The following is a 19,061-nucleotide window of genomic DNA, read 5'->3' as shown; positions in this document are numbered from 1 at the left end:
CCATTCAGTTCAGAATGGTTAAAATAAATCCACCAAACAATGAAAATCAATAGAATTACATTTTAGAGAAAACAAGAGTGTCCAGTCCCTAAGGATATCCCAGGGATCCCCATCCCTGATCCCTCTGACCCATGAGTCATTGATCTTCTCATTTCTGCATTTACCCAGAGACCACCTTCCCAGCAAAACACATTCCCAAGACATTTCCATGCAAATGTCTGGGAAATGATGTCCAGAACCTGCCAGATCACATTTGAAATATGCTGCAATTCTAAAAAGATGGAAGAAAGCTCTCTGCTATATTACAAACAAGCTTCAGACCAGAAGTCACCTGCAAGGGAAAGGAGTTGACAGGGATCTATAACCTGTTCTTCCCTCCTCAGTGAGCCTGGTCAGAGGAGAATTCTGGCAACCAGTAGCTGCTGAAATGTACTGATGAATAAATGAAAAGCAATAGGATATATAGGGGTATATGAGGAAGCCATTTGCTATAAAACTAGTTTGGCTTGAATGTGTTTTTCCAAAAGAGCCTGACGTGGCCTGTCGAGCACGCATTGTACATCTCCTTTAAATGTTTCCTATGTCCCAAAGACAAGAATGATGCCCTTAAAGACAAGGGTGTAGCTTTCCCCCATATGGGCATCCTTGGGGGCGGAAGGCCACAGGCTATAGTCCTCAGACCTGGCTCGTAATAAACTCACCCCAATTTTGATTTATAGATTGATTATGGATTATTTGCATCAAGAGTATTGACTAAGGGATACATTAGAATCTTACAGGGGTTGCTATATACTGATAACTGATCTAGTAATGTTTTTAGCAAGATGTAATGGATCTGTGCAGAGTATAGTAAACCTACACTATTCAGACAGAAGTTGTGCTAATGAGTAAAAGTCCTAAAGCCAGAGTAGGGATACAAAGGTAGGGACATATATAAACTGAGAAACTCCAAGCCTTCTCTGTGCTGACTTTTATCACACAAGTTAGTACCTCACATTTAGAAAAAAAAATTAAATCCATTGCAGAAAGAGGGACTCAGAAAGCTGTGTTTGACTGGTTTGGGGCTTCGTAGATATTGCACGTGCTGTTGCTACTGTTTTGTTTCCTTTGCTAATTGTTAGTAAGTCTTGTGCTGGTTGGGAATTGTTTTTCATGTGAGTCTGACTGATATTTTGGGTCTCAGCAATCACTCATCACCTGAGCCAGTGGTGTGCACCCTCTGTTCCTCAGATAAAATGTGAAAAGGCTGAAAGAATCCACGTATCACTGTAGGGCATACTGATAGTCCTGAGCTCCAGATGCTCAACACAGATGGGATAAAATAACTTAACCAAGCCCTGGGTACAATCACTGCAGACTTTCCACAGTTGTTGGTGAGAATTCAAAAGGAAGCAGTCCAGGGGCCGGCCCGGTGGCGCAAGCGGTTGGGTGCGCGCGCTCCGCTGCGGCGGCCCGGGGTTCGCTGGTTCAGATCCCGGGCGCGCACCGACGCACTGCTTGGCAAGCCACGCTGTGGCGGCGTCCCATATAAAGTGGAGGAAGATGGGCACAGATGTTAGCCCAGGGCCGTCTTCCTCAGCAAAAAAAGAGGAGGATTGGCGGATGTTAGCACAGGGCTGATCTCCTCACAAAAAAAAAAAAAAAAAAAAGGAAGCAGTCCAAATAATTTTGGTGGCAATTGACACCACCCTGTATTCTGTTATAGACAAAGCATGGAGAGCTTGGGTTAGGTAGAGTTCCTAAATTCCATTTGAAAAATGAACTTGTTATATTTGGTCTCCTAAGTAATTTTTTTTTGCTTTAGCATGGACCCAGAGATCTTTACTATCTGTAATTTATTCCCAAGAAAGGTAACTATTCAATGCTATTCAAACATTTATGTAAAGGAAATAAGTCTTTTTTGTGGCAGTGTTTTGTGTCCTTAAGAGCAGAAAAGTAGTTTCTCAACCAAAACAGCCTCTGTGGCTTCATGAGATCTAGAGGTTTTCTGCATCAAAGAAAGTTCATTTGTGAAATTTTAAAGTGACCATTTGGGTAGAACTATCAGGGTGTTGTTGAATAATAATAGAAAGTGGGAAATTTGTTACCATTGGGGAGAAACAGTGTTCCAAAGCTGTTTTTATACTGGTATACACTAAGCATTACTATGTTGTCAAAATATATGGTTTCCCAAGTGATGATTTCCAGTGTGAATACTGTGATGCTATTAGGGATATAGGCAGAATCTTGACCATATGTGTAATTTCCCCTAAGTGTCATTTCCAGCTTGCCAAATCCTTCCTCTGTTGCAAATCCTTTATCATGAGCATGACCAACTGTCGGGGTTCAAGGCCCAGAAGGACATAGGTTAGCTGTCAGGATAAGGAACTGTATGACAATTGCTATGTATATGTCTCCACTCAGACACACATGTATTTACCTGCACTGTGCTACATGTTCAGAAAACCTACCAAAAATCATGAACATTTCTGTGATAACGGCCTTGTCAAACCTCTAACCTCCATGGAAAAATACACTGTTCATGACATTAAATATATACAAAAACCAGGATCCATACTACAAAACAAATTTACACTGCAAACTGAGCTTTATTGGGGGATCTAAGAGTTAGAATGTCAGATTCAATTTTTCCGGGATGTTTATATTTGTTACTCAGAATTATATGACAGTTATGCTGCTTGAGATGGCTGTCTGTAAAGCTTAGGCATATAGAGATTTTCCAAAATTAATACACATTATATTTATTCCTTAGATTTCCTCCAGGTAATCTGAGTAAGCTTCTAGAGAACTTGGGGTTTCCTGGTTGAGGAGCCATTTCCCATATTTTTCTAATATGCCCTTGAATTCAAGTTATATGGGGCCTTTGTCAGATGTGAAATAAAAAACCCTAACCAATTGATGCCTGAATCAAAGAATTTTTTTTAAAGTATGAAGAAAGTAATCTAAACATATTTAACCCTTGAAACTTTTGCTGCATTAATGCAGGTGCAATGTGTAGAATATGAATAGAACTGAGGTCATATACTATTTAGATATGATAATGTCCTCAAAAGTCACTTTTTTAAAAAAGAAAAAGTGGGCTAGCAAACTTAAAATAACCAACTTCCATACCTCAAACTGATGTTTCTCTGGCTATGTATAAAATTATACGTAAGCACTACCTGGTCTTATTACCAGCCAATAGCTACCAATGTCACCGGCAGCATTGCATCACACCATTCACCCAGTGATCCCATGTACAGCCTCCTGTGAAATAAATGCTTCATAACATGGCTGCCACACTGATGAGGTCACAATAGGACCTAATTTTGGAATGGCTTTATCAGGATTCATGGTGGCAAGTTTTCTTTGAACTTAAAGTTTGTTTTTCGATAGTTTCCCCACCTACTTCTGTGAAAAGCTCTGAAACAGTCAGCCTGTGAACTTTGTAATAGATCCATGTTCAAAATGCAAGAATAAGTGATATCCCCCCAGTAATTGCTAGAAAATGCTAAAATGTTAATATTTCTTACTGTGTTTCACTGGTTTTCAGGTCTTATTTGGCTGTGCCATTTTGTGGTATGTACTTAAATGTCTTTTTGCGAGTAGAAATGAAATAATGTTTCCAAATGCCAGTGTAAATAAGAAAACTCTGTAGAGCTTTTAAAAATAAAAAATATAATGTAGATGCTTGAGGAACACTGAAGCAGCATCTCTGGAGATTGGAATGAATCCATGAACTTTAATGTTGAACACTCACTTTCATAGGAGAAAGAGGTAAGAAATTCCCTCGGGAGATGACAGGGAAAGTTTTGGATGACATGTGGTAGACATAAACATCTTAAGGGCTCTGGTATTCAAAGTCCTTCCATTAAAAGGTCTTCCTCACCCAGTTATCTGGAGTCATAGTCCTTCCAAAGCACCTTCTTCATTGCTCTTTTCACATCCTTGTCCCGCAGCGTGTATATAAGAGGGTTGATCATAGGAGTAACGATGGTGTAGATGACAGACACAAACTTGCCCTGATCCTGAGAGTAGTTGTTGCTGGGCTGGAGATAAGCATAGATGCCTGTGCCAAAGAACAGGGAGACTACTGTGAGGTGGGACCCACATGTGCCAAATGCTTTCCTCTGGCCTGCTGCTGACTTTATTCTTAAGATGGCCCTAACAATCCGACCATAGGAGAATATGATAAATGCAACAGGTATGAGAAGAATGATAACACTGGCAAAGAAGAGCTCAGACTCAATCATAGTGGTGTCAACACAAGCAAGCTTGAGCAAGGGAGGACCTCACAAAGGAAGTGGTCTAATCTATTTCTCCCACAAAGTGGTAAAAGGAAGATGAACACTGTCTGCAAAAAGGAGTTGGCAAAACCAATGAACCATGAAGCAGAAGCCATCAGGGCACAGAGACGGGGGTGCATGATTACTGTGTAGTGGAGGGGCCTGCAGACAGCCACATAGCGGTCAAATGCCATAACTCCTAAGAGGATGCATTCTGTACATCCCAATCCTAGAGAGATGTACAGCTGAATTACACAACCACCAAAGGAGATAAATTTGTCTGCTCCCCTGAGATTAACCAGGAACTGTGGAACAATGCTGGTAGTGTAACACAGGTCCAGAAAGCTGAGGTTGCAGAGGAAAAAGTACATAGGGGTGTGAAGATGTGGGTCCAGATGGGACAATGCAATGATGGTGGTGTTTCCTAGCAAAGTGAAGATATACAAGATCAAAAGAACCACAAAGAGGACTAGCTCCAGTTGAGGCCTGTCAGAGAAACCCAGTAGGATAAACCCAGTGAAAGAACTTCTATTTTTCTCTTCCATCTTTTGTTAGCACATGATTCCTGTCAAGACCAAGCATTTAGGAATTTTTTAAAGGTATCTTCAAAAATAGGAGGGAGGGATCTACCATGTTAAAAGACAAGGCCAAAGGGTTTTATATATAACTATTTCAATAAATTATGTATTCATTGAAGTTGACATATCTTAACCAATTTAGTTTCACATTATCATAAGAAGTAATATCATTGATATTTAATATACAAAAAAATCAAATCATGGACTTTGTGTTTTCATCAATCATACATATAAAAGGTGTTTAAGACTGAGTTTAATAAGATTTAAAGTAGTATAAGAATATATGTACATTTTAGAGAAAATGGGAATGAGGGGAAAACAGGGAGATTGATCAGGAAGAGTAAGAGATGCAGACAGAGGCAGAGAGGTTATTTTAAATATGTATCTCAAAATTCTACACAACTGGATTTGCACTTACCACACAAGCAATAGAGTACAAAATAAGATAATCTCTAAAATGCATTCAGATATAGGAGTTTATGATCTGGAATATACTTATACAAATGATTAAATTATATTCAAAATGTCACTAATAGTGCTGACTATACGTAGTTTGGTAGTTTTGCCTCTCTACTCTACGTAATATATTATATTTGTAAAGGCTACCGTGCTTCTTTTTATGGTAGTAAAACAAATACTCAATCAGATAGAACCTGAAAATACTACCATTCAATTGCAATACTTAACTCCTGCCCTCAAGACGCCTAAAATTACCTTACTAATTTTACAAGACCTCTGAAAATTCACTGGCTGTGCATACTTAATTTTTAATGAGAACTCTAAAATCCAGTGGCCAACACTTTCCTTTTTCTACTGTTGCTTTCATTTTCAATACTACCAACAACTAGAGTGCCTGGAATTCTTGAAAGAGGTAGGATTACTCACTATCAACATTTTAATCAGGATAAATATTTTTTAAAATTATCCAATTGTGCAATCTATAAATAAACAGTAATGCTTTACATCACTCCTTATGATAAAATAATTAAATAAATAAATACATAGAAATAAAGACAGATACATTATCAAAGCAATGACAGGTCAAAGAGATATATTGTAAAACTAAGTGTAACACCAGGAAAGGCATAAAGAAAAGGATATTTTGGTATTATAAAAATCTGAGAACATCCATCTACATTAGGTTAATTTTATATATACACCTTTTGGGAGCTACCTTGAACAATTATTTACACTGGACCAAACACATTGCCGGCTCTAAGGTTAGTTGATTGCCATTTTCACCCAGCTACTTAACATAAGCACATACATAAGCACAGTCACACACATGTGCATACATAAGCACAGTCACACACAGACCTAAGTCGCATCAGAAAATGAATATTTCGGTTCTATAATATTCATGGTCAGGCATGCAGTAAATTTTTGTTGTTGTTGTTTATTGTGGCAACATTGGTTTATAACATTGTATGAATTTCAGGTGTACATCATTATACTTCTATTTCTGCATGAATTACATCATGTTCTCATGCAGTAAATTTTTAATTCTTCAAAGACTTTTAAAATCTGAATCAGATTTGGGTATAGACCCATTGATGTGTGAAAAAAATTGGTACAAAATTAATAAAATCTGAATAAGGGAAAACTAAAAGTCAAATTAAAGAAGAGTTAGTAGTAGAGAGGTCACTAGGAAATATTTCTCCGTCACTGACATAAATGTCCTCCTTATCCCAAATTTAGTGACAAGGAAAATGAACAACAAAAAAATCAAGTGTTTTGAAACATAAAAGCACACATAATAGAAATTTAATACATCACATATGAGAAGGATTAGTTAAACTAATCTACATTTACACTCAATCCCAAACAAAAGTATGGGAGAGTACTAGTTCAAAAATCTGGCAAAAACAACAACATTTAATTAATAAAATTTTTTTCACATTTGAAGTCTAAAACATTAAAGTATCCAAAGACTGAAGGCTGAACCCATATGCTCATTACACTTAATAATATTAACACTAACTGATATTATTGAGTGTTTGATGAATTCTAAAACATATACAAGTATAATCTCAGCTAATCTTTCAAAAAAATTTTGGAATTAATTTCTACCTCCTTTTTACATACAAAGAAGTAGTTTAAAGTGGTTAAATAGCTTACCCAAGATCATTAAAATCCTAAATGTTCTAAAACAAATCAAGTCCCTACGATATCAAACTTCATGCTTTTAACCACCATATTACTTTATCATCAATCAAATGAATGTATTAAAATTCAGAGCAAGTCATCACACGTGACATAGAGAATGTAGCACTCACATTTCACACTTCCTTTAATTCCTTATAAGGATTATATCCGTGATAACTACAAAAAAATTCATAGTAGAATTAATTATAAAAGTATGAGAGACAGTCTAAATATGTAACAACAGGATACGTCCCCTGACTGACAACAGCCCAGAAGAGCAAATAAAAACAAATCATGGTTCAGTCTCATGCACACATACACAAATATAGAGACACTCATGTGAAATGAACTGCTGGCTAATTTTTAAAATGTACCTAATAAAAGAAGCACTCACCAAATTGAAGGAGGGCCAAAAAAAAATGCTAACTCACCCAAAGAAAACACCGATGTGATAACGCACCTTAATAATAAAATAAAATAAAAATAAAAATAAAATAATGGTACATTTTAGCATTATCATACCAATAAGGACCAAGAAGGCAGTTGATAAACTTTAAAACCCTGGTGGAAAGTAGTTGTACAAATGATTTGCTGCTTTACAGGATTATATATATATAATTTATGTATTGCATTTATGCGTGATATATAGATACATTTACACATAGATATATATACATTTACACATAGATATATATACATTTATACATAGATATATATACATTTTGATATCTATATAGATGTATATATATAAATACTGAATGGCTACCCATTTCACAGGTATAGAAATGAATGTGATTTTAAGCTGAAAAATAAAACATCAGGCAAAGTAGATACCTGCTAAACAGAAAAAAGAATCGTCCCTGTGTGTCACAATAGCTTTCAATGTCACTCTGGAGATTGCACTGGGAGGTAATTAGGATACTAATGTCATATTCTGTCTTCTTAATTTTAATTTTTTTTCTCTTTACAATTCAGGAAAATGATTATCTTTTATCCTTATTAAGACTGGATATAGAAAAGATCTGGCTGCAAGATGCATTATCCCATTGATTCTTAAGAGTATGTTCTGCTGATCTGGGTCACTTTGTTCCCCTCCTCCTTTCCTACTTGGCATCCAGCCATCCTAAAGCTGTTTGCACCACCACAAATCAATCTTCCAAGAGAGGGTATATTTTTTCGGCTAAGGACAAATGAGAAACTTCATTTCATTTGCTTCCTACCACATTTAAGGAATTTTGTGATTTAACAGGGAATCATTATCTATGTTTTGGAAGCATCAACAGACTTAATGTAGTAAGAAAGATTGATTTTTAGACAACCTATATAAATCATAATGACTGGAAATATTAGACGCATTCATCCTAGGTACAGGAAAAAAGAATGGTGTCCTTAGTAACTATCACAATATCATATGATATAGGAAAGTCTTGTTATAAAAATTACACATAAGTTATTACTTTGGATGCAAAATAATAAATAATTTAAAAAGTGAAGATTATATATGTAGAAAAAATTCCAAATAGGTAAAATAAAAATAGATTCTACAAACAAACAAAGACGGCAGTTATGTAACAGTTACCATCAAAAAAAGAATATAATGGGAAAAGACATCTGACAAGAAGACAATAATACAATAAAAAAGAGAACAGGCATCAAATGAAATAAGTTAAATGCTTAGTACTGACACATATCAGGTGGTAGAGGCAGTAGTTTACAATTATAATAATTGTACAATATTGACAATTAATGTAACTATTAAATACTCGGTATGCAAACTACACATTTTAAAGACAAAAGATCTCAAGATAATGTCTGTATTTAAGATATTTCAAATTATACAACATTCACTGATATATTTAACATAGACACTTTTCCGTCTCCAGTTCCTGAATGAATCCTGAGAAAGTGCTGGCAGGCTTTCCACAGCCTCAGTCCTATGACTGAATTGCTATTGCTTTAAAAATGCTTCTGTCTCATAGGTCTAAGCTGACTCAGATATATTAGGACTGGTTCCTGGCGGCAATGGAGGATATATAAATGAGGGGGAAATAGATCTGCCACTATATTGGTAGTGACAGGTCTACTGAACATGGATAGTGTTTTAGTCCAGGTTCTACAAAAAAAAGATGCTAAAGTAGGAATTCCATTGCATGTTGTTTTTTGAGGGAATGTTCTCAGGATAGAGGGAGTGAGAGCAGAAAAACAGAGCAGAGAATGTTGCTAAGCAAGGATGTGATCTCAAGTGGAATATAGCATGAGCCTGATCCCACAATAAGCTAGAGCAGGACTCTGCAATAGAACTATCCGTGAGGGTAGAAATATTCTGTCTTCACTGTCTAATACAATAGTCACTATCCACATGTTGCTACCTGAGCATTTGAAATGTGCTAGCTAAGGACCTGAATTTTAAATTTTATTTATTTCTCATTAATTTAAATTTAAATAGCCATACGTTGCTGGTTACTGCTGTTTTGGACTGCACAGCTCTGGAGCATGAATTGCAGCAGAATTAACCTCATCTTGAGGCAAAGGCAGCCTTTTGTATATCGCATGAGTCTGTCATTGGCTATTGGCTTCCCCCATCAGGTTCTGGAGACCTCTTGGCAATGAGGCTCCTTTTCAGCTGAGGACAATTCTCTGAAGAAAGGAATGGCTGTGTTCCCAGCAGCCAATACTCCTAACAAGTGGGGTTTGGATGGTTACTTCAGCCAGTAAAAAGGATCTGAATGGGGTCTCAATTGCATTCGCACAAAAGAGTCCATTCATGAGTATGTGCAATGACGGAAGGATGGTCAATAGTGTACATTACACATCACCTCAATGCAATCCCATGAAAAATTGTCATTAGCCTAATTCACCAATATTTAAACAATTAGGTTACCTTTTTTCTTCCTTTTTCCTCTTCAAATTACTGTTTATTAAAGTGAAGAATCATCATTTCTCGTTAACAATAAACTCAAAATAAAAATGCATTGACACAATATTCACAAAATGAAACTTCCTTGTTGTAACTTTCAACCTAGCATTTTGAAGATTCCAGACATATTTTAGGTATTTTTGTACCACTTGAAGGGAGGAAATGAACATTTTAAGCTACAGATACTGAAAATACATTTTAAGCATAGAGAACAAATATTGTGTAATTTCACAGAGAATAAAAAGGTAAGGGAAAGAATGGAAGCATATAGTCTAATACATTTACATACACACATACATTATTATTCTATTACAGAAACGCATATTTTATTACACCTAAATATGTTCTATTTAAACTATTTTCCACTTGTACATACTGAGATATGATGAATGTACCACAATAGAATGAAATATCTGGGAATAAGTTGTTGGCTTCTAAAATGAACATTAAATTTAGTTCTTATATTTGGTGAATTTCTGTTGTCTGTTCCTTTTGCCAATGGACATACATGCAAAGCAACTTAGCTTTTTCTTTCCAGAACAATTACAACTGAAAATAAACTAACTTGCCAATTCCTAAAGCAACATAGAGACTGAGTTCCGTTACACTCACCTTTATTCACCTTATCTGTGAGTCTTAAGCTATTTTCCTACCTCATCTCCAACTTACTGCCTTTAATAGAGTACTGGGGTTGGAACTTGGATATGCAGAATCACGAAGCAGGTTGTGTGGAGTGAGTGCAAAGATTGATTACACCAGCATTGGATTATCCAGAAATTTTTCTTAAGCAAGAGGATGCTTTCTCGTGATGCCTTCATATATCTTCACATGGTATAAGAGATCTGCATTCTGCCTCTAGATAGTAGGAGATTAAGAAAAGCAATTTCTAACTCTCAGTATTATTTCCCTGATATAATGACCTAGCTTTATGACAGAGAGACCCTTATGAGCAAGGTGAGAGGGTGGTATGAAATTGTGCTGTGACTGGGCTGGCACAGATGGGGAACAAAACCTGTCTACCTGGCTGAAGTCTCTGGGGAATGTATGTTCCGTACTGTTAATTGGCTGATGTCACCAACCTGACCGGAGATGACAATCCTCAGGGAAACTGAATATCAAGAAGGATGCCAGAGGATGCCTAATCTGTCTCTTCTATAATTTCAAATATTTGATCGAGGACAGATAACCCCCTAGACCTCCTATGTACCTTAACTCTCATCTTTAAATGACCTAAATGTTTTACAAAAACCTTAAGATTTTTTTCTCACTATTGGAAAAAAATTTTACATATAAATATATAAATAAATAAGACTGATTCAGTTACTTAATTTCAAGGGTAAATATGTAAATGACTTTTACTTAGTATAATTTATAACCAACTTATAAGGGAGTGTAGAGCTAATAATTAGGCACATTCTAATATTTAAGGTGAATATAATGGAGGGCAGTCTCACATTTACTACCAAATTTCTAACGTGGCTAAAGAAAATAATCTCAAATCCTCTATAACATTGTTCAGTTTATATCCAAAAGTTTGATGATTTACTCAAACAATGAAAAAAGATGATTCATTTTTTAATGAAACTTACATAGCTTATTTGAATTCAACTAGTCTTTGCATTTAAGTTCCAAATGATTTTGGGTTTACTAGGATAGTTATACATAATTGCTAAAGAAAAATGGAAGGAAGTTAATGGGTGTTTTGTCTGCTGAAGTCAGGTTTGAAGATCAATTAATTTATTTCAAAACAGCTTATCTTGGAGGAAAGAAGTCAAGATGGCGGTGTAGGCAGACTCTGAACTCATCTCCTCCCGCAGACACAGCCAATTTACAACTACTCATGGAAAAATTACCCCTGAGACAGAACTGAAAACTGGATAAGAGGAACTCCTGCAACAAAGGACAATCCTAATTGAGCTGGAAGAGGGAGAAACTCCCTTCTGGAGAGAAAAAACGCCACCTTCACAAGCCGCCAGCTTCACAGCTGCCCAGGAGCAGCCCAAAGGTACACAGCATCCCTGGAGGTGGGGGGCCCTGAGCCGGGGAGCACCCCCGCTGTAGGCATTTTGTGGACCCAGCACAATCGAGACCAGTGGCATAATATCTGACTTTGCTTGCTACTAAAACATTGGGGAGATCCCCCAGAAAACCTGGTTCACAAAGAAATTAAAACCAGCTCTTAAAGGGCCCACGCACAAACTCACCCATTTCAGAAAGCATCCTAAAATCACCAGAAAGAAAAGTGCATAGTGCTTTGCTGAAAAGAGACTCACCTGATAGGCCCTGAGTGCATCTCGGTGAGAAGTGAGACCTCTCCAGGGACTGGGACATTGGCAGCGGCCATTGTTGTGGCCTGGTGTGGGCGTGCTGACACAGACGCCATTGGAGTTCTCCCTGGGACCTGCTAGCCCAGGCCTGCCCCACCCACTAGAGCACAGATTTAATCCAGTTCAGCCAGGGCGGGCAGCCCACCCTAGAGACTGGTCCCACCCAACAACAAGCCCTCAGGCAACTTGTGGGCCTGCATAGATTGGTGACTGGATTCTCTGCAGCCTGGCAACTGAGCCTACTTCAGTGGGGCAGGGCGTGTACAAGGAGCAGGTGGAGAGTGTGGAGCAGTGGTGGAGTGTGTGGGGCTCCCGCCATGGAGAGACTGGGTCCACGTCAGGAGGTTGGGGTGCACACATGGGGCAGGACTGTATTGATTGTGTGTGGAGACCTGTGGGCGGCAGGGCTTGTCAGCTGCAGAATACTTATGCTTCTCAAAAACCCACATAGGGGGTTTTCCCCACCTTCCAAAGTCTGAAACAGTTGGGTGCTCCTGTGTCTGAGGCCAGCCCCACCCAGCGGCAATCTTCAGAGAGCTGACAAGAGACCTAAAGGCTGGAGGCTTATAGCAATTGTAAGCCCCTGAGCCTAACAACCTGCCACGCTGGAGGCCTACTCACTTAAAAGAAACACTGCAACACAAATGTAGTATTAGAACTGGCAGCCAACTGTGCTGGGGATCCCCACACCTGATAAAGAGACTGAAGGGCCCACAAAAACTACAAACAGCTGAGCATTACAACAGCTGACCAGGAGCATAACTCGGCCTACCTGGGCGCATACAGGAAGAGCAAACAGGTCACAACAGAAGGACACACGTAGCCTACATAGGAGTCACCCCTGGAACATTGAGAACTGAGGGAAGCACACTGCAGGACTACTTAGGCATCACTTGTATAAGGTCACCTATCCAAGAGCAGGAGACGTAGCTGACCTACCTGATACGTAGACACAAGCACAGAGAAAGAGGCAAAATGAGGAGACAAAGGGATACATTCCAAGTAAGGGAACAAGACAAAACTCCAGAAAAGGAACTAAGTGAAACAGAAATGAGCAACCTACCCGACAGAGAGTTCAAACTAAGAGTGTTAAGGATGTTCACTGATCTGGGGAGAAGAATAGATGAACTCAGTGAGAATGTCAACAAAGAAATGGAAGATATAAAAAAGAACCAATCAGAAATGAAGAATACAATACTGGAAATGAAAAATTCGCTAGAAGGACTCAAAAGCGGAGTAGAGGATACAGAAGAACGGATCTGCGAGCTAGACAAAAGACTAGAAGAAGTTACCCAAGCTGAACAGGTAAAAGAGAAAAGAATTAAAAACAGTGAGGACAGTCTAAGGAACCTCTGGGACAACATCAAGTGCACTAACATCCGTGTTATAGGTGTCCCGGAAGGAGAAGAGCAAGACAAACGGGAAGAGAATCTATTTCAAGAAATAATAGATGAAAACCTCCCTAACCTAAGGAAGGAAGCAAACATCCAGGTACAGGAAGCACAGAGAGCCCCAAACAAGATAAACCCAAAAAGGCTCACACCAAGACGCATCATAATCAAAATGTCTAGAATTAAAGATAGAGAAAGAATCCTAAAAGCTGCCAGAGAAAGACAAGTAACATACAAAGGAAACCCCATAAGGCTATCAGCTGACTTCTCAGCAGAAACCTTACAGGCTAGAAGAGAATGGCACGATATATTTAAAGTGTTAAAAGGAAAAAACTTACAGCCAAGAATACTCTACTCAGCAAGATTATCATCAAAATGGAAGGAGAGATCAAACATTACCCAAAGAAAATTAAAGGAGTTTGTCACCAAGAAACCAGTACTACAAGAAATGTTAAAGGGACTGATTTAAGGGGAAAAGAGAAGACCACAAATAGGAAAAATTATCTATTTCCGTAATAAGAGGGCAATGGATACAAATGCACAAAAAAGAGATTAGATATGATATCAAAAACATAATATGAGGGAGGAGGGGAGTTAAAGAGTAGAGCTTTCAGACAGAGGTCAAACTAAACAGACCATCAATTCTGTATAGAAGGAGAAAGGAACAGAGAATGACTACTAATACATTGAGAAAAAAAGTTAAAAAATGACAGTAAGTACATACTTACCAATAGCTACTTTAAATGTCAATGGACTAAATGCCCCAAATAAAAGGCATAGGGTGGCTGATTGGATAAATCACCAAGACCCATATATATGCTGCATACAAGAGACACACTTCAGACCTAAAGACACTCACAAACTGAAAGTGAAGGGATGGAAAAAGATACTCCACGCAAATGGCAATGAAAAGAAAGCTAGGGTAGCAGTACTCATATCAGACAAAATAGACTTTAAAACAAAAACTGTAAAAAGAGACAAAGAAGGGCATTACATAATGATCAAGGGAACAATCCAACAAGAGGATATACACTTGTAAATATCTGCGCACCCAATGTAGGTGCACCTAAATATATAAAGCAATTATTAACAGACATAAAAACAGAAATAGACAGTAACACAATAATAGTAGGGGACTTTAACACTCCACTTACACCAATGAATAGATCAACCAAACAGAAGATCAATAAGGAAACATTAGCCTTAAATGACACACTAGAACAGATGGACCTAGTAGATATATACAGAGCATTGCATCCAAAAACTGAAGAATACACGTTCTTTTCAAATGCACATGGAACATTCTCAGGATTGATCACGTATTAGGCCACAAAACGAGTCTCCATAAATTTAAGAAGATTGAAATAATACCAAGCATCTTTTCTATCCACAACAGTATGAAACTGGAAATCAACTATAGGAAGAAAATCAGAAAAGCCACAAAATACGTGGAGACTAAACAAAATGCTACTGAACAACGACTGGGTCAACGAAGAAATCAAAGAAGAAATCAAAAAATACCTGGAGACAAATGAAAATGAAAATATGACATGCCAGAATTTATGGGATACAGCAAAAGCAGTTCCAAGAGGGAAGTTTATAGCAGTACAGGCCTATCTCAACAAACAAGAAAAATCTCAAATAAACAATCTAACAATGCACCTAAAGAAACTGGAAAAAGAAGAAAAAACAAAGCCAAAAATCAGTAGAAGAAGGGAAATAATAAAAATAGAAGCAGAAATAAATGAAATAGAGACCAAAAAACAATAGAAAAAATTAATAAAACCAACAGCTGATTCTTTGAAAAGATAAACAAAATTGACAAACTTTTAGCTAGACTCACCAAGAGAAGAAGAGAGAAGGCACAAATAAGTAAAATCAGAAATGAAAGAGGAGAAATTACAACAGACACTTCAGAAATACAAAAGATTATAAGAGAATACTATGAAAAGCTATATGCCAACCAATTCGACAATCTGGAAGAAATGGAAAAGTTCTTAGAATCATACAACCTTCCAAAACTGGATCAAGAAGAAGTAGAGAATTTGAATAGACAAATCATCAGAAAGGAGATCGAAACAGTAATAACAAACCTCCCCAAAAATAAAAGTCCAGGACCAGACGGCTTCCCTGGTGAATTCTACCAAACATTCAAAGAAGACTTAATACCTATCCTTCTCAAACTCTTCCAAAAAATTGAGGAGGGCGGGAAGCTCTCTAACTCATTCTACGAAGCCGACATTACCCTTATACCAGAACCAGATAAGGACAACACACACAAAAAAAAATTATAGGCCAATATCACTGATGAACATTGATGCAAAAATCCTCAACAAAATACTAGCAAATCACATACAACAATACATTAGAAAGATTATACACCATGATCAAGTGGGATTTATTCCAGCTATGCAGGAATGGTTTAACATTCGCAAATCAATCAACGTAATACACCACATTAATAAAATGAAGAATAAAAATCACATGATCATCTCAATAGATGCAGAGAAAGCATTTGACAAGATACAGCATCCATTTATGATAAAAACTCTGAATAAAATGGGTATAGAAGGAAAGTACCTCAACGCAATAAAGGCCATATATGACAAACCCACAGCTAATATCATCCTCAATGGTGAAAAACTGAAAGCTATCTCTCTAAGAACAGGAACCAGACAAGGATGCCCACTCTCACCACACCTATTTAACATAGTACTGGAAGACCTAGCCAGAGCAATCAGGCAAGAAAAAGAAATAAAAGAGATCCAAATTGGAAAGTAAGAAGTGAAACTGTCACTATTTGCAGATGACATGATTTTATATATAGAAAACCCTAAAGAATCCACCAGAAAACTTTTAGAAGTAATAAACAAATACGGTAAAGTTGCAGGATACAAAATGAACGTACAAAACTCAGTTGCATTTCTATACACTAACAACGAAGTAGCAGAAAGACAAATTAAGAATACAATCCCATTTACAATTGCAACAAAAAGAATAAAATACCTAGGAATAAACTTAACCAAAGAAGTGAAAGAGCTGTACATGGAAAACTATAAAACATTGCTGAAAGAAATTGAAGAAGACACAAAGAAATGGAAAGATATTCCGTGCTCTTGGATTGGAAGAATTAACATAGTTAAGATGTCCATACTTCCTAAAGCAATCTATAGATTCAGTGCAATCCCTATCAAAGTTCCAACAACATTTTTCACAGAAATAGAACAAAGAATCCTAAAATTTATATGGAACAACAGAAGACCCCAAATAGCTAAAGTAATCCTGAGAAAAAAGAACAAAGCTGGAGGTATCACACTCCCTGACTTCAAAATATACTACAAAGCTATAGTAACCAAAACAGCATGGTACTGGCACAAAAACAGACACACAGATCCATGGAATAGAATTGAAAGCCCAGAAATAAACCCACACATCTATGGACAGCTAAATTTTGACAAAGGAGCCAAAAACATACAACGGAGAAAAGAAAGTCTCTTCAACAAATGGTGTTGGGAAAACTGGATAGCCACATGCAAAAAAATGAAAGTAGACCCTTACCTTACACCATACACAAAAATTAACTCCAAATGGATTAAAGACTTGAATGTAAGACCTGAAACTGTGAAACTTCTAGAAGAAAACATAGGCAGTACGCTCTTCGACATCGGTCTTAGCAACATATTTTCAACCACCATGTCTGACCAGGCAAGAGAAACAATAGAAAAAATAAACCAATGGGACTACATCAAACTAAAAAGCTTCTGCACAGCAAAGGAAACCATCAACAAAACGAAAAGACAACCTAACAATTGGGAGAAGATATTTGCAAACCGTACCTCTGATGAGGGCTTAATCTCCAAAATATATAAAGAACTCATGCATCTCAACAACAAAAAAACTACCAACCCAATTAAAAAATGGGCAAAAGACCTGAACAGACATTTCTCCAAAGAAGATATACAGATGGCCAACAGACACATGAAAAGATGTTCAAAATCACTAACTATCAGGGAAATGCAAATCAAAACTACAATGAGATATCACCTCACGCCCGTCAGAATGGCTATAATTAACAAGACAGGAAACAACATGTGTTGGAGAGGATGTGGAGAGAAGGGAACTCTCATACACTGCTGGTGGGAGTGCAAACTGGTGCAGCCACTATGGAAAACAGTATGGAGATTCCTCAAAAAATCAAGGATAGAACTACCATATGATCCAGCTATTCCACTGTTGGGTATTTATCCAAAGAACTTGAAAACACCAATTTGTAAGGGTACATGCACCCCTGCGTTCATTGCAGCGTTATTCACAATAGCCAAGACTTGGAAGCAACCTAAGTGCCCATCAAGGGACGAATGGATAAAGAAGATGTGGTATATATACACAATGGAGTACTACTCAGCCATAGGAAATGATGAAATCCAGCCATTTGTGACAACATGGATGGACATTGAGGGTATTATGCAAAGTGAAATAAGTCAGAGGGAGAAGGTCAAATACCGTATGATTTCCTTCATTAAGTAATAGATAATAACAACAATAAACAAACACATAGAGACAGAAAAAAAAAAAAAAAGAGCCCAAATGAGTAAGTGGAAAGAGAAAGGCTCAGAAACAAAAGTAAAGATAGAGAAGCCAAATCTAGAATGACAAATAACAGGAGCTGAGAGAGACAGTAGATGTATACAGAGATTTGAGTCGTATAGAACAGAGATATACACTGAAAGTGAAAACAGAAAGAAAATGATAGGGAAAACAATAAAATGATGGACAAAACAATTCTCAAAAGCTCAGAATGCATTGAAGGAATTACAGTTAAAATACAGTGCCAGAGTACAAAGCAAGTATGTTGTTTAATTATTATTTATTGAAAAATAAATCACTTCTTGAACGAACTTTCACATACATGGTCATCTTAAACATAAGGTGGGGTATATTGGATGTATACATCTACGTTTCCACCAAGAGTCAATGGTAACAAAATCTGGTCACTTTCTGTTCAGTACAACATCCAGTCCCTCACCCCTCTCCTGTACAGGATGTGACTCTGGAGGTTCTCATGTAAGCAGAATTTTCATAGACTGGTGCTGGACACTCCACTGTTCCTCTGAGGATCTTGAAGGATCCTCCCAAACTATTTCATGTTGGAAGGAATTTTTTGGGACCTAAGGAAATTAGGTATAGTTAGTCTCATGGAGAAAAGACTGTGAGCACTATAACCCAAAACATGTGGAAAGAGCCCATAGATCCCATGTTACATTTCCCTCATCCACTTCCTCCCACTCCCAAACACATATACATATGTACAAAACATTTACATAGAAAGCTTCCAAAGTTTGCTTTATCGCGTGTTATTTGATTATTTGACCAATGAATGAACCTGTGTTCAGGTTGCTGAATATATAAGAGATGGTTTGAACCAGTATATATTTTAA

The 19,061-nt window shown here is 37.3% G+C and overlaps 1 pseudogene; it reads right to left on the bottom strand.

The window, feature by feature from the left end:
* Positions 1 to 2,960: 2,960 nt before the first annotated feature.
* On the bottom strand, positions 2,961 to 4,910 carry LOC131413985 (putative olfactory receptor 2B8; annotated as a pseudogene).
* Positions 4,911 to 19,061: the final 14,151 nt, after the last annotated feature.

The sequence above is a fragment of the Diceros bicornis genome, chromosome 14 (assembly GCF_020826845.1).
Source record: "Diceros bicornis minor isolate mBicDic1 chromosome 14, mDicBic1.mat.cur, whole genome shotgun sequence".
NCBI classification, from domain to species: Eukaryota; Metazoa; Chordata; class Mammalia; order Perissodactyla; family Rhinocerotidae; genus Diceros; species Diceros bicornis.
Note: the sequence above shows the minus strand (reverse complement) of the source record. Positions and strands in the feature narration are given on the sequence as shown.